This window comes from Heterocephalus glaber, unplaced genomic scaffold (assembly GCF_053883595.1).
Source record: "Heterocephalus glaber isolate CG9 unplaced genomic scaffold, H.glaber_assembly_v1.0 deba00000818, whole genome shotgun sequence".
NCBI lineage: Eukaryota > Metazoa > Chordata > Mammalia > Rodentia > Bathyergidae > Heterocephalus > Heterocephalus glaber.
The window spans coordinates 7,057,658-7,084,242 of NW_028258164.1; the positions used below are offsets into that span (position 1 = coordinate 7,057,658).

The 26,585-nt window shown below is 40.4% G+C and overlaps 1 long non-coding RNA gene and 1 pseudogene across 3 annotated transcripts in view; one reads left to right on the plus strand and one right to left on the minus strand.

Annotated features, from left to right (window-relative positions):
* The first annotated feature begins 1,201 nt into the window (after positions 1-1,201).
* LOC106007697 (large ribosomal subunit protein eL21 pseudogene) lies at positions 1,202-1,915 on the plus strand (annotated as a pseudogene).
* An 11,629-nt stretch (positions 1,916-13,544) lies between these two features.
* The window catches only part of LOC101717157 (uncharacterized), a 43,476-nt gene continuing 30,435 nt past the window's right edge, over positions 13,545-26,585 (minus strand). For all 3 annotated transcript variants that reach the window (XR_002389074.2, XR_015449843.1, XR_001182306.3), the window contains 2 exons: positions 17,315-17,509; positions 13,545-16,652 (listed from right to left, as the gene is read on the minus strand). This is a non-coding gene — a long non-coding RNA (uncharacterized LOC101717157). The remainder of the gene's footprint in view (positions 16,653-17,314; positions 17,510-26,585) is intronic.

The window sequence follows — 26,585 nt, forward strand, 5'->3', positions numbered from 1 at the left end:
AATAGTTTCTCTGGTGTGAGAAACTGAAAGTGTAAATAAGGACTAAATGTATAATAGGTAATATGAAATAGGAAGAAAAGGGGCAAAGGGGAAGGAAGTGGGAGGGCTAGGGGAAGGGATAGAAGGGATTGGGATTAATATGAGAAAATGGAAAAATAGGAACAAAATCTTTGTAAATAGGGAGGAATGGAGGGGTTGAAGGGAGGGCTGGGCAAGCGTGAAAAATAAGAACCAAGAGAGACTATGTAAAGGTGCAAATTTCCAAGGATGAATGTCATTGTATTGTATACCTAAAAATGTACCAATGATTAGAATGAATAATCGGTAATGCAAAATAGGAAGAAAAGGTCCAAAGGGGTAGGGGAGTGGGAGGGGCAGGGGAAAGGAAAGAAGGGAAAGGAAAAATGATGAGAAATGGAAAAAATGGAAATAAAGTCTTTGTAAATAGGGAAGGGTGGAGGGCATGAAGGGAGGGCTAGGAATGGGGAAAAAATAAGAACCAAGACGCATCATGTAAAGGCACAAGTTCCCAATGAGAAATGTAATTGTGTTGTATACCTACAATGTACCAGTAAAAGAATTTAATACAAAAAAAAAAAAAAGAATGTTCCTGACAGGCTAGAGGTGAGATTATCTCTAATCAACAGCACTTAAGAAAGGACTGGCCTGTCCCCCTCATCTTCCCTCCCCTGCTTCGACAGTGTTGGGGTCTTCAACCTCAATGCAGTGTGAGAAGTGAGAAACAGTTCTGGACATAGGGAAATGGAGAGGCCCTCCCTTTCTCTCCTAGGGAAAGTACCAACTGCTGCAGGCCCTCTGCAGGGAGCAGCTGTCCACATAGAGCATGTGACAGTTTGAGCTCCAGCTGGGACTGGACATTTTGATTCCTGAATCAAGACTGTAATGGCAGGAATTTTCCCCAAATCCATGGGATTTATTTCAAACTTTCATTCAAGGGGTAGAGAGGGTCAGTTCCCTGCATTCAAAGGGTAAATGATGTTAACTAATGATTCTATACACATGATTTTGCTTAGGTTCATTGTGTGGGCTACATGCAAGTCTGAGGAAAGGAGTGTTAAGATGCATAGTACGGCTGGGGATTTAGCTCAGTGGTTCCGCCGCCTGCCTCGCAAGTGCAAGGACCTGAGTTTGATCCCCGGTACCAAAAAGATGCATAGGTACAAGGGCTTTAAGCTGCACCATTAAAAAATACAATGGATGCTCTCGGCCGGAACCGCCACCTTCCAGTAATTTGCCAAAATGACGAACACAAAGGGGAAGAGGAGGGGAACTCGGTATATGTTCTCTAGGCCTTTTAGAAAACATGGGGTTGTTCCTTTGGCCACATACATGCGAATCTACAAAAAGGGTGATATTGTAGACGTCAAGGGAATGGGTACTGTTCAAAAAGGAATGCCACACAAATGTTACCATGGCAAAACTGGAAGAGTCTACAGTGTTACCCAGCATGCTGTTGGCATTGTTGTAAACAAGCAAGTTAAGGGCAAGATACTTGCCAAGAGAATTAATGTGCATATTGAGCATATTAAACACTCAAAGAGTTGAGATAGCTTCCTGAAACGGGTTAAGGAAAATGATCAGAAAAGGAAGGAAGTCAAAGAGAAAGGTACCTGGGTTCAACTGAAGCACCAGCCTGCCCCACCCAGAGAACCACACTTTGTGAGAACCAATGGGAAGGAGCCTGAGTTGTTGGAACCTATTCCCTATGAATTCATGGCATAAGCTGGGGATGTAGCTCTGCCATGCAGCACCTAATTAGCGGCTGAATGCCCTAATCCCTACTTCAAAATAAAAAATCATCCTGTGTTGTAAGGATGGTTTTCTTAATTGAACAGGTGTGTGGTGCCTTTACCTCAGAGAAGCAAATATTTGGAGCAGATTCTCGTTATACCCAGTCAATTGTGTCAGGTCTTTACTCTTCAGTGTTTTTCTTGCTGAAAGATGTGAGGTATTGTGCAGATGTATACTCAAATGGCCAAATATTTATGAAACATTTATATTGGCTTGAAGATCCTCTAAATCACCTTGGGGACAAGATGTATCAAAATAAATGGAAGTCAGTTTATGGCATTTCAGTTAAATAAATTGTTTAAAAGCAAAATAAAATACAATGGATGTTTAAATTTTTTAAATTTATTATTGTTAAAGACATATTCCCATTAATTCCCCTCAAAATACTCTCCCTCATGTCAAACAGACTTATCCCACTGTTCTTCTCACTTCCTGATGCAGTTCTGGAAGTCCTCTTTTGTGAATGTCTTTAGCAGATAGGGCTCAAATCAGCTATCTTATTTTTGTTTACCACTTGTTCTGACTTTTTAAATTTTTTTCTTTTTTCCTGCATTCCTGTAGTTTATCTATGAGCTTTTTCTTCGAATTCCATTACCTTACCCTCATGTTTTTGAGTGTATCTTTGTTCTTTCAGTGGTTGCTCTAGATGTTGTGTTGTGCCTGTACTGCTGTATCATACTGTATTACCCATTTAAGTGAAATGAAGAAAGGTTTTGCATCTCTTTCCTCTGTGCCTGCTATAACATAATTATCTTAAACATTTCCTCTACATGTGGTTAGAACCACACTAGATAATGTTATACTTTTTACTCCAACTGTCTAACATATTTTAGAAAACTGAAAAGGAGAAAGGCAATCTGTCCATAATTGCATTCTCTCCTTCTTCTTTCTTCCTTCCTAATGGTTGGTGGCTTCTTGAAGTCATTTATTTTTCTGTTTGTCAAAGTTTCATCAGCCTTCCTCGGAGAGGGGCTCTGTTGGAAAGATATTTTCCTAGATTTCCTAGATTTTCCATCTGAGAGTGTCTTGACTCCCTGAAGGACACCTTTTCTGGGTGCTGATGCCTGGGTTGACATTTCCTTTCTTTCGGCACCTGGAAATGTTGGGCCACTGCTTTTGAGAGGAACACATTGGAATTCTTTCCCCCATAAGTAAGGTGTCAGTTTTCTCTTGCTGCTGTCATGACTTTTTCTTTGATTTCAGTTTAACAAAGTTTGACTCATATATCTTGTTTAAGTTACTTTGTGCTTATTTTGCTTGAGATCGGCTCATCTTTTTTGAGTCTGTAGATTTTTGCCTTTTGACAAATTTGTGAAGCACTTTTTAGTCTTGTCCTCTTTTGCCTGTCCTCTGGGACTCCGATGTCATGAATGTTAGAGATTTTGGTAAAGTCCCCGAGGTGTTTGAGGCTCTGTTTTTTCTTTCTGATCGAGTCATTTCTACTGTTCTCTCTTACTGTTCAGTAGTCCTTTCTTGTGACTCCTCCATTCTGTTATTGTGCCTTTCCATTGAGATTTTTGGTTAAATACTTTTAACATACAAAGGCACAAAAGAAACATTTGCATTCCAAAAGGCACAAATAAGGGGATAGGAAGGAACGGAACCCAAGTAAGACCAAAATCCAGCAGGGCAAACATTATGTCCATGTTTATAGTTCCATGTCCAGCATCTGTGGTAATCCGCGGTGAGATATGAACTCCATCCAAAGGGCTTGGCTGGCTCTGCCTCTGTGCCACTGCCAGTGGTTTCAGCTCTCATGGCTTCTCTCTTGGGCCATCTTTGCTCATTCCTTGTAGCTTTCTTCAGATGATTCATGTTCCTGGTTTCTCCAACCTCGTGGGTTCTCCAATGCACCTTTAGCTTCACACTCACAACTTTACATACTGCCCTCTCACAGGCACACTGCCTGGCCTCCCAGGCCTTCTTCCGACACCTGGGTGGAAGCTTCCCTGACCCTACAACTCTTGCATTCTGCATGCATCTAATACGAGCACCACGTGGGTGACACCAAAGTCTGCTGCCAGCTGGAGCAGTAGCCAGGCTTCCTTCTCTCTTGGTTTTAGGGATTGAGGGCCTTGATTGCTGAGTGCTATGATCCCAATGTGGAGCACCATTCTGGGACATGTTGCTCTGGGGCTCTCTTCTCAAAGCAAAGTCTTTGGAATTTTGAGGCTGCAAAGGGTGGGGTCCTCCTCATTCTTGTGATGTCCTTAGGCCATTTTTTCTGTTGCCTTGTTCCTTCTCAGCAAACAAGTTATCTTCTGCTCCATCTTTGCAGTCTGCAACTTTATGGGAGCTTCCTTTCTGGCCAAACTCAACATATTTTAAATCAGTCTCCTGGGCTCTTTGCTCCTGATTCTCAACATAGACCTGGCTAAAACGTCCCAACAGTAGTAGACATGCCACTGCCTCAACATTAGACTTCCTTGATATTTCTTCTGCCAGATTAATTAGTCCACTGCTCTTAATCTCAGTGTCAGGCAAATTCTCTGGACAAGAGCAAAATGCAGACAGATTTTCTGGCAAAGCATGACACACATAGTCTGGAATCGAACAGCCAAAGCAGTCAGTCTTTTTTCGTAACTGAAATTTCCTGAGCCTGGTCTTCACTGGATGCATTTCTACCAGCATTCTGCTCTTCTGAGTTCTGACCAGAATCTCCTATCAAGTTACAGCATTCCAATGCTGCTTCTTCAGCCAGCATTTCCAAACCTTTCCAAACTCTTCCCACAAGCCATTTTCAAAGGCTCCTGAAACAAATTGCTAGGTAATGTCAGCAACAACCTTACTCCTCTGGTACCAAAATCTATATCAGTCAGTGCTTACTAGAGAAACCAATTTAATGGAAGATATACAAATATATAAGAATTTACAAGATTGGCTTACAATGGTGACTCCACAGATTCAAGTGTGGAAATGTGCAGAAGGGCTGTCTGTGCACTGAAGATCCGAAGAATACAGTCGAAGGTCTGCAGCTCACTGTACTGTCCCATGGGAGTCTGTACCAGGAGGCTAAATGGTTTGTGATGGAAGGCTGAAGGGTCTGTGCTGGAGGCTGAAGAGTCTGAGCTGGAAGCCAGGAGGCCGTGTCTAAGGTGAAGGTGAAGACTGAAGCTCCTTCAAAGAAACAGAATTGGGCCTTCCTTTTCTGTTTCCATTTTATTTCATTCCGGTGAGAAGCCTGCTAGTTGTTGCAACTCACACCCAGCATGGGTCTTCTGTCTTCAGTAAACCTCTTCAGCCACAGCCAGAATTATGCTGATCCAATTTAATTGGGTAATTCTTCCTCATGTTAACACAGTCAGTTAACTATCATAAGGAGGAAATTCCCAATTCTCTTCTAGCCTTATCTAACAGTAATCTAGTTTGGGTATGGTTAGTCCTCCATGGGAGGGCAACCTCTGGGTTCACCACTGCATCTTTGCTGAAAGGGGTGCAGGTGCACTGCAGATTACTCTGTGAAGTTTGGCTGGAGCAGTGCAACTGTACTGAAAATTCTCTCAGAAAGTTTGCTGTCTTGCTGAGCTGCCCCTTTTCCAGCCCTGTGGTTAGAGACACCTGGCTTCTGCTTGTGTCTTTTTTGTTTGTGACTATTGCATTTCCACCTGCAAGGTCCCTCAGGTCTAAGTCTGGGATACAGAAGAAAAAAGCAAACCCTCATGTCACCAAAGGATATAAGGTCTGGACCCCCCTGCTCCCGTCTTCCATCCTCCACCTTTCCGGGTCTTCCTACGCTTGCTTTATACATGATGTTCAGAGTATTGATTGTATTTTCATGGGAATAATAGGGGACAGGTTGTGTCTAATTTCCTGAAGCAGAGGTCCGGATTGGTTTTTTTGTTGTTTTTTTTTAAGAGTAAGGAGATTGACATTGCTACAGCAGGGAGTGATTCCCAGGGGAGAGTTTCAGGTTCCCAGGGCTTTCAAAGGTGAGAGGGGCTGAGAGTGCAGGAGTGACACTGCTATTCTAGGAGGAAGGCAGCCTGTGAGTGTTTGTATGGAGGCTGGTGGCTCTGGTGACTGTCTGTTCCACAGGTCTGAGTTGTGTGTGGTTCTGGCCAGAGGTATAGTCTGGGAACACAAACACAGTTAGATTACAGATTCTGAGTGTCAGTTCTGATTTGAGATCCAGGGGTCTTGGTGACCAGTCTAGAGTCAGTGTTTAGGGGTCAGAAGGCAGAAGCAACAGTTGGACCAGGGGACTCAAGGCTCTCCAGGGTACAGTCTGCAAATTGACCCAGAGGTCAGGCTCCTGACAACAGCCCAAAGAGGTCAGCCCCAACTTTAGAGCAGTCCTCAGGCTGTCCTCCTGCGTGTGTCCCACTGGGGGCCTGGGCCCGGCCTGCAGACCGTCTCTGAATGGAGTGGTAAAGGGCCAGGTGGTGCCCACCCTCAGTACCCACATCCCTGGTGATCTATTCCTCCCAGCTTAGCCATGTCCATCAGGAAGCATTTGGTACAGCCACAGTGTATTTACCATGGTTATTCTCTAATAATTTTTGTTATGAAAATTATTTTTTCATAGGACAGTTTTTATATTTTCTTTATTAATATCTAATTGTATTACATTAAAATAAAAAAATTTAATAAGACATTATGCTAAATGGAATAATCCAAATGGAGAAATATAAGTCATTTCTGATCTCAGTGGACTGTAGAATTTTGAAAATGTGAACTGATAGAAACAGAGAGTGGAGTGGTGCTTGCCAGGGGCTTGAGGGTGATCAAATGGGGAGACTTTGGTGAAAGGGCACAGAGTTCCAATTGGACCAGACGGGTAAGCTCAGGAGGCGTAATATACAGCATGGTGACCATTGTTGAGTAACATTGTGCTGCCCACTTGAGGCTGGCTAAGAGAATGTGTCTTTTTTTTCCATTAAGTTTATGGGTACATTTTAGGTATACAATATCCCATCATTGGGAATTTGTACCTTTACATGATATATCTTGGTTCTTCCCCCCCCCCCCCGCCCCCATTCTCCTGCCCACCCTTCCCTATTTACAAAGACTTTGTTTCTGGTTTTTCTTTATCTCATATTTATTCTTTTCCCTTCTTTCCTTTCCCCTACCCCTTCCACTTTTGACCTTTTCTTTCTATTTCACATTATCTATTGTACATTTTGATCCTTATTTACATTTTCAGTTTCTCACAACAGAGAAATGTAGGGAACAGGGAAAGGGGACGTCACTAGGACCCCTGCAGTAGTCCTAGTCTCCTGTGAGCCAGGACAGCACAGGTGAATTGACTTATTACATAGGAAAGGTAGAAAAAATAAGACTTTGGGAAGAAGCTGAGCTTTGGGCCTGATCAGTGTTGCTCTGGGCCGCAAAGGCGAAAGTCCCCAAGCTTGCAGCACCTTTTTATTCAGTGCATCAGGAGAAACAAATGTAACACATGACTCAAGACAGAGAGTTCAGTACACTGGACATCAGTCAAACAAACGTAACAGATGACTGGAGAGCTGTGGAATTCCTAGATCAATGAGGAACTATGCAGATGAAGATTTGTTCCTCCCAGGATGTCTTCAGCTGGTGTAATCTTGTCCTGGAGCAACACAGCGTCACCGGATCATAGAGGTCTCAGTTGTGACTGGAGGCCAAAATGGAATTATGTCTCGGAATGCCATAGCTGGCCTGTGGGCAGGAGAACTAGGCCTAATCAAATGACTTTTCCCCAAAATTATGTAGCATTGCTCCCAACAGAGAAATTATTCAGTATTTATACATGTATGTCCTATTTATTTCACTTGAGTATCGCCTCAATGTGTATTCATTTAGCTATAAATATCTCTAGTTTCTTATTCTTTATGGCTGAGTAGTATTCCATTTTATTTTTAAAAAACACATTTTCAGGCTGGGGATTTAGCTCAGTGGTTCTGCCGCCTGCCTCACAAGTGCAAGGACCCAAATTCGATCCCCAGTACCAAAAAAACCAAAAAACCACATTTTCTTTATCCACTCTCCAGTTGATGGGCAATTGGCCTGTTTCCAAGTTTTAGCTATTACAAACTGAGCTGCTGTGAACATGGGTGCACATATATCACTGTGGTATGATTCTTTTAATTCTTTGGGGAAGATACCCAGCAGGGGGAATAGCAGGGGCAAATAAGACCTCTAATCCTAGTTTTTTGAAGTATCTCCATACTGATTTCCACAGTAGTTGCGCCCAAAGGGGAAGGGGAAGTGTGAGGGGTAGAGGAAAGGAAAGAAAAGAAAGTAATAAATATGAGAAAAGGAAAAAATGGAAATAAAGTCATTGTAAATAGGGAGGGGTAGAGGGGTTGAAGGGAGGGGAGGGAAATGGGGAAAAAATAAGAACCAAGATATATTATGTAAAGGTACAAATTCTCAATAATGAATGTCAGCATATTGTATACCTAAAATGTACCAATAAAATTAGTGAATGAAAAAAAACCACTTCATGCTGCCTAATGGTTTGCGGTCCTACCTAGACAGTCACTAAATTCGAAATTTTCAAGGTAATTTCATGCACCTCTAACAGTTTAAGAACAGGGAGTTGATCAAGTCTGACACAGTTCCTTCCTACTGTTCTGAACTGTAGGGAACACAACTAACTCTACTTGAGTCACGTTTAAGTAGAAAAAGCTGGGTGAGAGAACCAAAACCTGGTCATGATGCTTTATAATCACTAGGGGAGCTCTATCCAAATGATTTAACTTCATGAACTGTGAGTTGGGGTTAATTGGTCTGGAAAACATGCTATCCATTCTGACAACCAGATGGTGCTGAGGGTTTTTTTTAATAAAACACTTTGCTAAATAAAGTTTGTGTGTGTGTGTGTGTGTGTGTGTGTGTGTGTGTGTTACCCAGGGTCTTTGCATTGAGCTACATCTGTCTCTTTTTCTTTCTTCCTTCCTTTTTTTCCTTCCTTTCTTCTTTTTTTTTTTTTTAATTTTGAGGTCAAATTCTTACAAAATTTTTATGTTGCCCAGGCTGGACTTGAATTTGCCATCCTCCTGCCTCAACCTCCCAGAGTACTAGGATTACAGGCATATGCCACCATGCCCAGTTAAGAAAAAACATGTTAATGTAAATTCAAGGACTATACAAGTAAAGATTGGGCATAGTGGGGCTGGGGATTTACCTCAGTGGTTCTGCCGCCTGCCTCGCAAGCGCAAGGACCCGAGTTCAATCCCCGTGTACCAAAAAAAAAAGATTAGGCGCGTAGTGTTACCTTTTGAAAAAATTGAAATCATAGAAAATGCAGTTGTTTACAATATTCCTCTTCTATATCCTCTTCATTTTGTAATTCTTACTATCATTTTTCAACTTTCTATTCTCCATTTCCCATAAATTATCTCTCATATTTTTTTCTTAGTGTGTTTTGTTCAATTTCCCCTGGATCTATCTTCGAGCACATTATTTCTTTCCTCAAGTGTATCTAATCAACTGATTATGCTTTTTAATTGATCCACTAGCTTTCAAAGTTTAAAGTTGCTATAATATGACCATATATAGTTAAATTACCATGCAAATACTATATTTAAATGAGTTTTATTGCAATGTAATTTATAAATCTAAAGCTAACTTTTTAAAATGTGCATTTCAGTGCCATCTAGTACATGCACAGGATTGTGCAACCCTCACCTGTTTTTGGTTCCAAACTATTTCAACACTGCCAAATGGAAACCCACACCCCTTAGCAGTCATTTCCTATTCCCATTAAAGCCAACCCTACCAAACACTAAGCTACTTTCAATCTCTGTGGATCTCACTATTTCTGATGTCTCATAGAAATGTACTCATACAATACATGGTCTTTTAGGAAAGACCAGATAGGAAGAATGAGGCCTAATTGGCCTCCTCGGTGAGCACTGGGAAGAAAGAGGGCATGCAAGCATGCTAACTTGCTGCAGGAAAAAGTAAAAACACCTGAGATTAAGTTGTTCACCCAGAGAAGTACCGTGGAGGGTGGGAGACAGATGAATTCTGTGAAACCCTATTTGCTTGTGCCCGTGTCTGAGTGAATAAAATCAAGGTGAACCAGTCATTTGGGGCTCTATGTCAAAGGGAGATATGAGCCCCCTGGACCCCCAGATTTTAACCCATTTCTGTGTCTCTTTATTTTTCATCCTTATCACCCCTTGGTCAGGTTCAAGCTCGTAGGCTGGTTCCTATAGTCTTTGGCTTTCTTTCACTGAGGCTAATATTTTCAAGGTTTATCAATATAGAACATGACCTAATGATATTCCCACGTATACCATTTATTTATATCCATTTATGAGTTGAGAACATCTGGATCATTTAAATTTTTAGATTCTTGTGAGTAATGCTGCTATGAGCACTTGAATAGATGTTTTTGTTCGTGCTTTTATTGTTTAACATTGGAATACTACATACCAATAGCAGTAAAACTTTTGTGTCCAAAGTTAAGAATGGCATGGGTATGGGCTTTTCCTTTCCTAAATCTTTGTCAGTAACAACTTTCCCTTCTTCTTGTTGGCCTTTGAGAGTAGTTCTGGTTTGCATGTAGCACACGGCCTTCATTCACACCAGGATCTAGTTCTAGCTACTTCCACAGATGAAATAGAACACCATAGAATAGATACCTGGCTAAGTATAGGGTTGCTCCATGCCCATATTCAGATGTATCACCCACTCAGGTTTTCACCAACACTTGTTTTAATTGGACTCAAAACATTTTTTTGTTTGATGGGTGTATTATAGGTTTTCATCACTATTTTAATATGCATTTTTGGTTAGGCTGAGTATTTTATATACACATATGCTGTGAATATCTTCTTTTAAACTTTTGCCTTTAAAATTTGGAAATAATGATCCAAATCTGTAAGTGACATCACTGTTGGGATAGCAGGTTCTTTTAAATTTTCTGTGTAATCTTTTTCACACACTTACGTAGACTAGGAGAAAAAATCCATTTCCCAGGGGCTTTGGATGGATTCCCCACATTTCCCCAGGAGCACTAGCTAGAATTCTGCCACAAAGAAAATGCTGAGAAGTCAGGGAAATCACCCACCCAATTCTCTGTTTTGAATGACCTATTTTCACAGTGAGAAACTGGTGTAAAAATCAATACAAAGCAAGCAAAGATGTATTTTCTTGAGAATTGCCAGTTGGTGGATTTTTTTTTTACAGGTCTGATTTAATTTTTAATGTTTTCCTTCATCAATATTTCAAGATATTTTGATGTTGCATTTTTCACTACAAATTCTAACTGGTTATTGTTATTTGATAGAAAATCAACCCCCATCTCACCAACTTTTATTATTTACCAGATATTTATGTGCATTATCTCATTTAATTCCCAAGCCAACTCTATCATCCAGGTAGTTTTATTTTCCCCGTTTTCTATGAACTATTTCAGTCATACAAAAATAAATGTACAGTAATATAATGGCTATCCATGCACATGGCAGCTATTCAGGAAGCAGTATATTGCACTGTGAATCTACTCTGGGATATCATTCACTTCACTGTCCACAGATGACTACTCTTGAATTTGGTCGTTTCCATGCAAGTTTGTGTGTATTCATGACATGGGCACAAAACCATAAAAATATATAATATTGCTTTTTCCACTATACTGTGTCTATCCATTTACACTTTAATTTATATTATGTTTTCATATTTGTTGTGTTGATATACATGTCTCTAGTTAATTTTTAAGCTGCTTTATAATATTCCTTTGTATACTGATATTGCATTTTATGTAAGTTACTGCAAATTACACTAATGTAAATATTTGTATACATTTTTGCCTATGTCTTTTCATACCCAACTACTGGGTTTTTACAATGAAGTACTAGGCTTGCTTGCAGTCAATATATGTACATCTTCAACTTTACTAGACAGTGAAAAGTTCCTACCTAAAAATAGCTAATTTACACTCCTCCAACAGTATGCTGTCTCCACGTCTACACATTTGTCAGTTCTTGGTACTCTTGGGATTGGCCTATGGCCAATATGATGAATATGAATGGATGACACATCTTTCAAAACGTGTCATCCCAATCTCTGCTGAGATGGCACATCTTTTCAAATGTTGAGTATGGATTTTTACATGTATTTTTTCCATCTATGAATTTTTTTTATCATTGCTCCCCCCCACCCCGTTGTATTGGGTTCTGTGTCTGTTCCTCGCAGTTTTCTAGTATTATCAAGATAAAAATCCAATTTTGTTTATATGCACTGAGAATACATTTGGATTTTCTTTTGACATTCAGCTGTTTGGAATTCTAAGAAAGCAAAATTTATAAGTTTTCTTTGAATTTTGTACTGTTGATTTCTACTTTCAGAAATTTTTGACCACAGAATTCTACAAGTATTTAATATATGTATTATTTTGTTCTAAAATTTTAATTTTAAATTTTCTATAATAAACTTTTTATCTCCCTGTATGGTACATTTGGTGAGACAAATAATAAAATATCAGTTTTACATCTGGTGATTGACTTTGGTGTTACTGTTTATTAAAGAATCCACTGATTTTATGATTGTCTGCTGAAGATTAAATATCTATTGTGGCCCCACTTCTTGTCTTGACTTTATTTTGTGTTTTGTTGATATTTTTGGGTGCAAAGTGTATACCAAAATAATTATTTGACTTCATACTATCATTTAATCAATCAGGAAAGAAGCCTTCACCTTTTCCAAAACTGTCTCAGCTTTCCTTGGCCATTTCGTCTACCTTAAGAATTTGTAGACTGAGCTTATAAATGACCATGAACAATACTTAGTTTCAATTTTTTTTTTTTGGTACCGGGGATCGAACTCGGGACCTTGCACTTGTGAGGCAGGCGCCAGAACCACTGAGCTAAGTCCCTGGCCCTCAGTTTCAATTTTAAATGGAATTTCATTGCATTTGTAGATTAATTTAGGAGTAATTAAAAACTTTAGATTAAATTTTTCTATTCATGGGAAACTTGTGTCTCAATGATTTTTATATTTTTTCATAGATATGCATTTATTTTCCGTTATCAACATTTTCAGGCTCTTCATATAAACTAAGTTATAAGCTAAACACAGTTTCTAGTCATTGGACACACCAGTAAAATATAAATAATGATCCCTGCACCGACAGTACAAATGATACAGTAATCGTTGAAAAACAGGAAGAGCGCCCCCGATGGATAATATCAGTTCGGATGTGTGTGCAACCAGAGTAAAAGATGCAGGGAGAAGGGTGAAAAGTACAGGCAAATGTTCCAATGAAGAACAGCAAAAACTGTACCAATTTTATGAAAGTCATATTTTACAGAGTCAGGATGGCTGGTGAACTGAAAACAGTAACAAAATGAAGAAAACATTTCTGGAAACCACCAATAAAAAGAAAATCTTGAGGGCCGGGGATTTAGCTCAGCGATTCTGCCTCTTGCCTCGAAAGCACAAGGTCGCGAGTTCAATCCCCTCTGCTTGGCAATGGTGAGGACCCTGTGGCAGATGGCATCACAATGGCAGGGAGCGATCACATGGTTGACAGGGCACCCTGCTGGCGGAGTACGCAGGATCAGACCTTGCCGTGCCGCTCGCTGCTGCCGGCGTGGGGAGTGGGCTCGGCCCGGCCGCTTGCTGCGGGGGAGCCGCTGCTCCGCCGTGGGAGCCCCATCTAGGCCGGTGCGGCGGGGACTTCGCGCTCCGGACGCGCGGGGGCGTGGGTCACCGCTGTTGCGGGCCGGGCGGGCCTGACCTCCCCGGGCGCAAAGTTTTGGAGGGGCCGGGCGGGCGGCGGGGGGGGGGGCGGCGGCCCCGACCCGTCCCGTCCCTTCCCCGCCACCCCGCGCCAGTCGGTGGATTTTTATTTGTTGTTCACAAACAATCTCATTTTGCTTTGATGCACACTCGGTCCTCACTGTAGTCAGTGGTGCCTTTTGAGCTGGTTGCTTGTCCCCATCAGCATGTTCAACCTAGTAGGTCTGCTGTCCCAGGATAAGAGACATAGGTCTCCCCACCCTGAAGACACATGCCACAAGGAAAGAGGCCTGGAACCAGGGCTTGGGCTCTCAGAAGCTGCTCCAGTACTTGAGATACCCCAGAGAAAACAAGGCTGGAGTCTGACCTGGAAGCAGCATGCCAGGCTCAGGGAGCTCACTGAGCAGCTGGGCACAGCCCACAGCATTGTCCCAAGAGCAGACACTTAGACAGCTCTGATCGTTTCAATGTTGACTTATTATATGTTAAATGGTTCCAAAATTATTACTTTAAGCTCTTACAGAGATGTTGACTTGATATTTTAATAAAAATAATATTTCTACAGAAGGTAGAATGTTAACATTTGTCCTGCTGAATTTTGTCCTTGCTTTGGCCCCGTTCATTTCTAACCCCTATTTCTGTCTTTTGGAATGGGAATGTTTACCCTGTGCCATTGTGTGCTAGAACTGTTTAACTTTCTTTTCATTTGTACAGGGAGACCTTGTACAGGTTTGCCTTAAATCTCAGAGGAGTCTTTGAACTTGGACTTATCAGAAATGCTGAAACTGTTAGGATTTTGGCAGCTCTTAGAAATGGACTAAGAAATGCATTTTAGATAAAGGGATGTGCATAAGTCTTTTGAGGACCAGAGGTGGAATGTTATGGTTTATATCTAAATGTCCCCCAAAGCCTCATGCACTCATAGGTGGGGTGGGAGGTGATCAGATTATGGGGATGTGATACTCATCAGTGGATTAGCCCACTGAGCTAAATGGCTAAATGTGATATTGGAAAGTGACGCCCGGTTGGAGAAGGTGGGTCACTGGTCATGTGGCCTTAAAGGGTAAATCTCCCTTCCTCCTCCCTTGATTTCTTTCTGTGCTTCTGTAGAGATCCTGTTGTGCCTCTGCAGCCATGAGAGTGCTGTGTACATCTTTAATTGCTGGCTGTAGCAAGTACACCCTTGGCCTCAGTGGTCATGGCCCCTCTGTGCCACAGCACAGTGTGAGTACAGACATGATTCTCCAGAGGCTTCTGGGATTATGGACTAACTCAACCTTTGTGGAATGATGAAAATTTAAAATGACTTGATTGTGAAAGTGTCTCATTTAGTCCAAACAAAATAAGAGATTTACACTATAAATCAACTCAAAGCAGTCACTCCATAGCCATTCCCATTGCAGCTGGTGCAGCAGGATGGAGGCTGACACATGTGAGGCTACCGGGGTTCGCTCCAGTTGGTTCTTTCCCAGACTCTTGGCTTTCTTCTTCTCTCCCACCTTCCCCTCTTCCTCCAGGGTCACCAGAGTCTCAACTTTCTAGTTGATGATAATGTGAACATTTTTATCACATGGGAAAGGACAAAAAGGTTGTGCCACAACACTTACCTACTTCGCCTTCATGGCACAAGGGAGTGGGTCAGAGTGCTCCTTTCTAGGCCCAGAATGGTATGGCCATTAGCACTTATGCACTTCACTGCTCTACAGGAGTCCCTGAGTTTCCCAACTGGCCCAGTCTTCATAGTACCAGATTCCCCATAGCAGGGACCTAGGGGATCCAAAGCCCCAGGCCTGGATACAAGCACCAGAGGGAGGGACTCAGAGTGCAGCAGGTAAGGACGCCAGCTGAACTTTCCACAGAGTATGAGGGTACAGGAAGGAAGGTACCATAACACGTGGCCAGACACAGCATGGGGAGGCTGCTACAGTCAAGTACCAGAGTAGGCAGCATGGCCTGGCTGCACAGCTGGAGGCCAGGGATCTGGCCTGAGCCATGGCTTCTTTAGGACAGAGAGATAAGGACTAAGGCCTGGGACCTCTCTGACACATAAACTAAAGAATGGGAGAGAGGTGAGAAGGCTCAGCATGCATATCTGCTAGGGGCTTGCTTTTAAAATGAATGAAGCTGCACATAGTGGTGTATGCCTATACGCCCAGCTACTTGGGAGGCTGAAACAAGAGGATCATTTGAGCCTAGGAATTAGAGACCACATAGCCAGATCTTATCTCAATTAGAATGGGAAGGAGAGGATGAGGGGAAGAAGAAAGGAGGAAAAGGAAGAGAAGGAAGAGGAAGAGAAAGAGGAGAAAAAGAAGAAAGGGTGGAGGAATGAAAAGGGAGAGGAAGGGGAAGACCGCACCAATTAATTTGAACTAAATGGAATTGGAATTAATCTATATTCTTGGTAAATCTGCAAAATCACTAGCTTGATGAATACACTGGGAACCATGAAGACAGTTGCTTCTCAGAAGCATAATTGATTTAAAAGGTCAGTGACAATCTCCAGGTTAGAATCCAAACTTTCCTACCAGGCTGGATCCTGTTCCAAGGTCCTCTGGACTGACCCAGAACCTGCCCCAACCATTGCAAATACATGCTGCATTTGCAGGCCTCAGATGTGCCCCCAGAAGATGGGTGAGTTCCCAGGCTCACCCTAAACAGCATCTGCTGAGCGTCCTGCAGCCAGAGGGAGGGGAAGCAGCTGACAGCCTAAAATGTGGTAGCCTGGTCCTCTCCCCCTAGTTCCCCAGGGGCTCTGCTCCTGACCACCAGGCTTCCCACTAGACTCAGGGCTGCCCAGTATCTCTGGAACCTGGAACCATCAAATGTCAGATCAAAAAGCAGGTGGCCTGCTCCAGAGGAACATTCTCACTGGGCTTTTCTCCATGTTGCCAAGTGTTTAGAGAGGGAGATGCAGACACTCCACAGAGACCACACAGGCAGGTGCCAGGGGAGTGCAGGATCCTGGAGACACATGCAGCAAGCTCCAGGGAGAAACATGCAGCAAGCTCCAGGGAGAAACAGAGGAACCAGAATTATACCTAGAATCACATACTTACACATGTAGGAAGAGGATGTGTCATGCAGTATTGTGAAATGTTTCTCAGATGTCTTGTGCAACACAACTGTGCTGGATACCACAGTAATGAGAAGTATCTCTGGGATTAGAGCTGGAATGTGAAGAGAAATAAGAAGTGAATGCTCAGCCTACCAATATTTGACTCAGGCCTGAGGCTATTGCTTCCATGCTATGGAAGCATAAAGATTTGGTGAGTCAGTAGAGTTTGTGCTCTTTTCTAAGAGCTTCCTCTTCTCAAATCCACTGTAACTGCAAGAGTGTTTGCTTTGACCTCAGCTCGTGGCCTTCCTCTTCAAGCACCTTGTGTTTTGACAGCACAGGTCAAAAACTGAAAAATCCCTCCAGTGGTGACACTGTTCCATACAAGAGTGGGTGTTAGTGCTCAGGTTGTTCTACACCAAGACTGACCCTTGGTCCCAAGAGACAGGGGCACCAGGGCCTGTTCAGGGCACTGCCGTATTTAGGGTATAAAGTGAGATGGGCTGTTAGGGCTCAGTCCCAGGGGTCTCCTGCCTGGGTCCAAAGGAGATATTGGGGCAGTTCACAAATAAATGGAACACTACATTAGTACTCATTATGCCAAGGACATTCTTTGTTTAACCTGGTTCTATCTCTAAGTGATACTTTAGTTTCTAGTGAATTTTTGTGTCCAATATAATAAATCACATCTCTGTAGTATTAAATTGATGCTTTTTAAAAAGTAGGATCTACATAAGAACAATTGAGGAATTGCTAATAAGGAGAACAACAAACCTGGGTCCTGTGCATTAGCAAGCAGTGGGTGTGGGTTGTTGAAAGGGGGTGATGATGGTGAGGAAGGTATAGGATTTCCTGATGTGCCACATACAATAGAGCTGTTGTTATTCTTGTTGTCATTTCCTGTTACTCTTACTCCACAAATTAGGGCAAACCACAAAGTCAGCCACACCTCTTGAACTTGAATTGTCCCTGTGGAATAAAAATTTGTCATACTATGGTTATAATGATCAGTATTGGTCCTGTTCTATATGAATTTTTCATCTGTATGAAATGAACAAAGAGTTGAGGAGGAAAGTTCTTCAAGAAGAATTTCAGCTAATAAATTAGATGGAAGGATAATACTACCTGAACATCTGATCCATCTTCACTAAAAGTTGAACAAGATGCTCATTGTTATGTGATCCAATGAAAGAATCTAGCACTCCTATGAAGTGTGCTTGTTTATAAATTGAACCTGAACCTAACCAAGCTTTCAGATTTAGCCATCATTTTATAGGAAAAGCTAGGGCCAGACAATATATTCACAATAGAATAAGGATGCAATGGACCAAATCTAGAATTTAAAAATTTCTATATAAGAATGGCCTGATTTCTATACCAAATAGAGGACATGAATAAAATAAGTAGGAAGAGGTTTATAAAGATGACAGCAGGATTAAAATGCATTATCAACCAAATGCACCATTGGAACTAGCTAGAATCATGATGCAAAGATAAACCACATTAATTGACATTTTGACACAATAGAGAAAGTTGAATGTGAGTATGTGTGGATGAGCCTTGAACATTATGGTGAGTGAATAATCCAGACACAGAAACACAAATACAGTATGATTCCACTTATCTGAGGTACTTAAGAGACCTTGAGTCAATAAATAGAGACCCAATCGCTGACCCTTCCTCTGACCACTGGAGCACCTGCCCCAACCCCTAATCCATCCCTACCTAAATCCCTGATTTCAAACCTGAACCTTAAACCTAACCTGAAAACACTAGTATTGGCCATAAAAACCCAACCTCTAACCATAACCTCAACCTAATCTCAATGTGTGGTGCATGTAGTTTTCTTGCTAAGTGGATATGCTATTACTTCCTATGCTCATATAGTTCAAAAAATGCTGTGTTGATAAAGGTATAGCAATTATACTACTTTGTTTAGAGACTTGGAGTACTTATATTACTGAATAGAGTGATTTATGTGTGAAACTGTGTTGGATAGTATCTGGGCCACATTCTGTTTACTCACAGATGTTGAAACGTTGTGTTCAACATATCTAAGTGTGCACCTTACTGAGAACAGTGATATACGTGTGAAACTTGTTTTTAGCAATGTGTGCTACATATAGCACATTGTTCAGTGATGTCTATTCAAATTCTATCAAAACCTGTTTTACTGAATATTGTAAGAAAGGGAAAAAGTATTGTCTTTAGAAGAGTGCTCTGTATACCTGCACATACTTATTTAATGATATATGTTGAGACCACTTAACAGAAGCATGTGGCTGGGTTACTAATAGTTACATATGTGTAAAGCAGTGTTCAGGAGGGTGAGGATCTACAAGACTTTGTTGAGTCATATATATCAAAACACTAGAGATATGTGTGTATGTTACTGGGTATGGAGATACATATGTGAAGAATTGTGTTATTATTATTGTTATTATTATTATTATTTTGGTACTGGTGATTGAACTCAGGACCTTGTACTTGCTAGGCAGGAACGGTGCCACTGAGCTACATCCCCGGCCCGAGAATTGCGTTATTATATGGCACATACACCATATTTGTTAGGTATATATGTTAAAATTAGGTTAAGAGTAAGGTGTGTGTGTTATTAGGCATAGTCATATATGGGAAAAATACCTCATTTTACATGTATGCTGCACATAATATTTTTAAAGACATATGTGTGGTACAGGTGATGCTGAGCACAAGGACAGATGGATAAACACTGCATTAGCAGTGTGTGCCTTTACCAGGTATGATAAAAAAATGTGTAGAATGCTGCTGCTGTCATTCAAGGAAAAGGACACTTGTCAAAACATTAGAGTGTGACCTCATCCACCTTATTCACCAGGTCTGGCACCATGGGACTTCTAGCTCTTCCCAAAAGTCAAAATGACCATGAAGTGAAATGTTTTAAATCAATTCAGGACACTGAGGCCACCATGACAGTGCAACTAAAGACACAAGAGACTTACAGAATTGCTTCAGAAAGTGGCAAGAATGATGGGATGAGTTTGTTCAAAGCGAGGGAAAGTGGTTTTTTTTTTTTTCTTTTTTTGGTACCGGGGATTGAACTTGGGTCCTTGCACTTGCACACCAGGCAGCGAAACCACTGAGCTAAATCCCTGGCCCAGAGGAAAGTGTTTTGAGGAGAATTAATGACATGTGTCTTTTACTGTAAGAAATTTGTTCAATGTAAATATTCACTGTATGTTTCAATCACACCCTGTATGTTCAGACTCTTGTGCTTAATAGAAGTGAGTGCACATATCACTTAGGTGCGAAATGCTATTCTTTAGTGATACATGTTGAAGGTCTGTTCAACTGAGCTACAGACATAAGTGAATCAGTCCAGTGACAACTTGTGCTATATCATAATCAGCAGTGTATAAAGTCCATACTGCTTTCTTTAGTGATTTTTAAAAAATGAAGAGTAAGTTGTATAAATGATTCACTGTGCTGATAACTGTAAAACACTGTATAGTGTGTTAATTACCTTAGTGATACACATCAAAACTATATTTAACAGGCATCACGTGTAATTGAATCAGTATATTGACAACTGTGTGAGACATTGTATTTAACAATGTGTTGTGGATGAAATGTTTTCTCTAGTGAAATATGTAGAAATTCTGTATAAATGAATTCATATAATATAACTGTGCAAAATCCTGTGTTCAGTGCTATGTGGTATATAAACTATTTTTATAATGACATATGTTGACACCATGTTTAATAGAGCTGGAAATAAATATATGAATCAATCCAGGTAATGAGAACCTTGCAAAGCATTGTTAGGATGAGTGAACTACTTTCTCTGGTGAGTTATGTTAAAGTTATGATGTTAACAGTATGTTAAAAGCATGATAAAGTGACCTAGATGCATGAGTGAATAATATTATTATGCTGACTGTGAAACTTGTATTTTACAATATAGTACTGTACATGCATTCATTTCTTTTGTGACATATAAAGAATTTCTGCTTAATACAGGTTGAGTCATTCAGCCTATTGCCATCTGGGAGAAACAGTGTCATTAGCATTTTGTGGTGAAAGAACAGATTTCTCTAGTGGCAAATTTTGAAATTCATTGTTTAACAGATCTAAGTGATTAGTAAAATGATTTAGTAAAATATTTTCCCCTGAGAGAGACCATGCTCGGCACTATGTAGTACATATATCGTCTTCTTTTCAGACATACAGTGAAGTTCTATTTTCACAGATATAAATATGCAAATGGTACATTTACTAACAAGTGTGTGGTGACAGTGTGCGGAGCTCATACTACTTTCCGAGTGACATGTATTTGACATTGTTAAGATCATATAGGATGAAACTTTCTTTAACAGACCCATGTGCATGATGGATACAGTGCAGTGATATAAATTTACTTACATTTTCCTTCCACTCTGTAGTCTTTGGCTGGTGTTTCCCATGATCTAGTCCTCACCAGAAGTCAGAGGCCCAGGGACTATGTTGATATTGTACTTAACACATGTGAAGCCCAGGTTTCAAACCCCAACATTAAAAAGGAGAAAAACAACATAGTTTGCAGCATTGGCAAGGCTGCTTATCTCATTATTTTTAAAAAATGGAATAACTCTTATATGACAGTGACCAGGTGGCTAAAGGTTGAATTTAAGTAGACTCTCAGTTCGCTATCTATTTTTGCATTGTCATATTCTCAGTGGTAAACTAATGAAAGATTAGCATAACCTATACATACAGGGTGAGTGGGAACTCACACCCCTCAGAAATGCAGAGTTGGTTCTTAAATTAAAAAAAGAAAATCACATGCATGTAAGTGCTGACCAGAGGCAAGGGGGTTAACCTGCATTGAACAGATGAAAAGAAAAGCTAAGATATATCTAGTGCTCTAGAGTCAACTGCTGATCAAAGGCTTTATTCATGTGTATAACAATTTGCTACTAAAATCACTGAAGGTGAATAATTACCCTTTCACCATTCTCTTCCTTCCATTGCTTTTTCCATTCTTTCCACTATTTATTTATTTCCATTGGTGAAAATCAGACTTACATTTAGTTTACAGATAACAGTGTCCATCAAATAGGACTGACAGAAGAAGAATGTCATCTGGAGAGCCAGAATATTGACAAGTGGCCTCAAGGTATTGCCAATGGGATTGGGGAAACCTTATGGGTATGTGTGGGACTCTGAGATAATACTGGATGGAGAAATTCGATTTATGGGGAAAAAAGGTGTCTGTGCATACTTGTGATGCACTCTGGACATCCAAAGAGTAGAATGGAGTAAGTACTTCACTTATCAGGATGACTTCCTGGCTACAACATTCCCTTCCCCCTGGGGGCAGGTATGCCTTAACATTTCAAATAGTGAAGCCTTGACCAAAGCTTTAGATATCAGATGCTTTCTATTGGTTTTTTGTAGTTGTTTTGTTTTTTGTTTTGTGTGTGTGTGTGTGTGTGTGTGTGTGTGTGTGTTTGTGATTCTGGGAATTGAATCCAGGGGCTTTACCTTGAGCTATATTGCCAGTTCCATTTATTATTTTTAAATTTTCATTTCATTTCATTTTTGAGACAAGTTCTCACTAAGTCACTACGTTGCCCAGGCTGGGCTCAAACTTGCACTCCTCCTTCCCCAGCTTCCCAGAGTACTGGGATTACAGGTGTGTAGCAGCACACCCAACTGATTTGGAGCTTTGAATAATGCAACAAAATAAAATTAAAGAAGAGAAATTATTAAAAGTGCCTCTTACAGGCTGAAATGTGTCCCCTCAAAATTAATGTTAAAGCGGGCCGGGGATTTAGCTCAGTGGTTTCGCCGCCTGCTGGGCAAGCATAAGGACCCGAGTTTGAGCCCCGGTACCAAAAAAAAAAAAAAAAAAATTAATGTTAAAGCCCTAACCCCCAGAATATTCAACTATATTTGGGGATGGTTTATTAAGTAAATGATTAAGTTAAAATAAGGATATTAGGGCCGGGGATTTAGCTCAGTGGTTTCGCCGCCTGCTGCGCAAGCGCAAGGACCCAAGTTTGATCCCCAATACCAAAAAAAAAAAAAAAAAAAAAAAAAAAGGACATTAGGGCAAGGCTAATTCAGTCTGACTGGTATCCTCCAAAGAGGAAATTTGGACACACAAAAAGACAACCAGGATGTCTGAGCACAGAGGAGAGACCATGTGAAGACACTGAGAAAGTGGCTGTCTTAGCACGTGAGAGAGACCTCAGGACAAACTACCCCTCCTGACACTTTGATCTTGGACTTCCAGCCTCCAGAACTGTGAGGTGTAAGTGTACGTTGTTTCAGTCAGCAGTCCGTGTTATTTTGTTATGGTGCCCTTAATAGTGAAAATTAAAAAAAAAATTATAAGCAACTGATATAAGTTCCTTGATGCTGCCCTATCCAGGGTTCTCTCAGGCCTTTCCATGATCAGTTTTCTTGTATAAATCCTGCTGTTGTTCCTCAATCTTTCTTTTCTTTCCTAGATTTTACTATAACTATAATTAATGCAGTATTTTGAAAACTTAGAAGTTTAATAAAAATGATCTCTTTAAAATGCATGGGTTAAGTATAGGGATGTACTGTAATTTTTTTAACCTACACCAATGTAATAATGTTTTCAAATTTTGCTATTAGAAAAATATTTGTGAACATTTTTATACATCTTTATGTGCATCTTTAATTCTACTTTTTTTTTGGTACCGGGGATTGAACTCAGGTCCTTGCACTTGCAAGGCAGGCAGCAAAACCACTAAGCTAAATCCCCAGCAATTCTACCTTTGATAGTCATCCTTAGCAATAAATTTGCTAGACCAAAAGATAGGTAGAGTATTTGTTAACAAATCAAGCTTGTTTTGTCTGCATCATAGTATGCCAATCACTGAAATCATGAATCTTACAAAAGAGAAAGTTTATTCATAGTGTTGATAGTGTGTAGATGGGGGGAAGCCTCAAATTGGCACCCTAAGGATTGGCAAACTTTTTAGTGCTGTCAATGATAAAAAACAGCCCACTGCAACAAGTGTACCTTAGGTTCACCACCACTGGGATAGATTTAGAAGTACTTATAACTTTAAAAAAATGGGATAGTTTAAGGCATGGGAAAAGCAATTTGAAGTAAAAAGTTCAATAACCTGTAGTCTGTGCATGTGTAACCAAACATCGTGGTTCATACTGAATATATGTTCAGAAAATGGTGACCTTAACATGACCTGAGCATGGGGGCTGGGGATTTAGCTCAGTGGTTCCACCGCTTGCCTTGCAAGCACAAGGACTCAAGTTTGATCCCCGGTACCCCCTCCCCCCCCAACAAAAACAACAAAAAATGACCTGAGCATGGAGTTTTGGCTGTCTGACATCAAAGGGTCGCCCATCAGACACTTAGACACGTCCAAGTGAGGGAGTCAGTGGCTTCAACCAGTTAGAGCTAGTTAAGGGTACCTCTAAATTCCTGAAAATCAGCTTAAATTGCTACTGTAATGCCCATACACCTGAGGTATCATCTACTGTAAAGCTAGTAGAGGTCTATTCTCTTATTGTTTAGCTAATCATATAAAATCTGTGAGGAAAGTAACTAAAAGCAAGTGATGCTAGAGGGTTTATTCATATTTTACCTTGGTTTCATCTTAAAGACTTTTATGATTAATACCAGATTTCACTTTTGAAAAATTAAATTCCTTTTGAAATTAAATTAAATTCCTTCTCTGTAAGGTCCATTTTGGTACAATTGAAAACCTATAATTAATCAAGTATTAGCTAAATAAATCATCCAAGGGACATTTTAGCAAGCACCTTTGTCTCTTTGGGAGTATTATCCTCATATGTACAACCATGTTATAACCATGGTCACCTTCTTTTCCTCTTCGAAACAAGTATGTGAACTCCTGGAGGGCTTTGCCAATCATTTACTACTGGAGAGTTTATGAATAAATTGAGTTGAATTGACTAAAGAAATCAATTAACCTAAAAATTCTTAAATCTCAATTTGATTCAAAAATTCTATTTCTGATTGGCTAGTAAATCAAAAGGCAATTTTTGTTTATTGTATGACTAAAAAGAAATGATTTTGTTGTATTTGAACTGATATTCTCACTAAAAGAAAACTTTTAAATAATTATATATCGGGGCTGGGGATTTAGCTCAGTGGTTTTGCCGCCTGCTGCGCAAGTGCAAGGACCCCAGTTCCATCCCCAGTATCAAAAAAAAAAAAAAAAAAAGAACAGAATGTGTGTGTACGGGTTACTTTCTTTAAAATAAAACCATTTGCATTATTCCAAATGCTGACTTCAAATACATTAAGAAATGAAGTTTATATGGTCTAATAATTCTAATATGGAAGGACAAATTAAATGTTTCTTTCCAGCAGAAGGGATCCAAGATCCTCTAAGAATTTACTTCGGTCTTATGAAATAGTTTTGGTGTGAGACACATATTTCAGTTAGAAAAGTGAGAAATGGATTATTAAAAACAACATAACTATGCAAGTTTTGGTTCTGCTGCTACCAAATGGAGCCGATGGATCGAGAGACAGTGGGACAGAGAAAGAAAAAATCCTTCATCAACAATAAGCCAGCATGTTGGAAGATGGTAGCCCCTCACCTTTCAAAGACTATCTTACCTCTTGCCCTAAGGGAAAGTCTTTTGTGTGATTTTTTCAATGGAAGGGACATGGATCTCAGACAGGCACCTCAATTGTCAATGTTTCAAAAAGTAGTCTTTTCTGGAGCACTGGCTGTCCTCATCTTATATCATTCACAGGTCATCAAGAGTAAGAGTCCACTGGATTTAAAGAAGACATAAAGGACTCACTCTGTTGATTATAGTGATTTGGGTCTGGTTTTGTTGTGGTCAGCATTTCTAGCCAGTATGCTTTCAGGTGTGACCTTCTCCCATAACTTGGGACTATGGATTGCTTGGGAAGGGACCATTTGTACATTCCTAGCTAACTCTGGTGTGCAGTTAATCTATCAAAGATATGGCTCTGTGGGCACTTAATCCCTTAAGAAATAGAGCAGGCAGGACTAGAGAAACTTCTGGGAAATGGAAATTGATGGAGGGTCATCTTCAATAATGCCTTGTTTTCTTCCCCATAAGAGAGAAGCAAACTAAAGAGAGAAAAGCCAGAGAGCTTGTATCCATGGAAAACCCAAAAGAGAACTAGAACCATGAGTACTTCCAGTTCATTGAAGGTTGCATTAAGAGAGGATAGCAACTTTGAAGCTAAAACATCCAAACTATAGTGATAAAGTGCACCTAAGTGATTCTTCAGGCAATTAAGTTACTCTAATATTGCAGGCTTCTAAGTATAGCTGTTTGGGAAAGCCTTTATTTACCTTAATTATCATATTTTTTTATTGTAAAAAGAAAGATTTACTTTGCTCACATAATGAGATGCCCAAAACATAGATGATTACACAGATTGGTTCTATTTGTGCTTGCAACTTTTGACCTTTCCTACATGGTCATAAGATTGCTTCCCCCTGCTCCAGGAATCACATTTGAGATGATAGCAGGAAGATGGAGAGAGGAGCTAGCATCAGGGTAACCGGAAGGAAAAAAAAAAACCTTTCCTAGAAATTTTCAGCTAATTTTTGTTGTTGTTGTTGTTCTAGAACTCAGGACCTTCACCCTAAGCTGCATCCCAGCCCTTTGTTTTTATTTTTTTTGAGACAGGGTTAATTATCATATTTTTAACAACAGTCAGTTTGCTAAGGTTTACTGCTCCTGTTATTATGGTATTCCTCTTGTTTTTATGTAGATCCTACTTTTAGAAGACTTCAATTTAATACTACAGAGTTGTGATTTATTATATTGGACATTAAAATTCTATGAGAATTGAAGTACCACCTAAAGGGATTGAATCAGGTTAAACAACGAATGGTTGGCACAATTAGTATGAATGTAATATCCATTAGTTTGCAGACTACCCCAATACCTCTTTTGGACCCAGGCAGAAAGGGCCTCCCTTGAGACCTGACAGCCCATCCCACTTTATACTCCAAATACTGGCAGTGCCGTGCATAGGCCCTGGTACCTCTGTCTCTTGGGATCTAGGTTC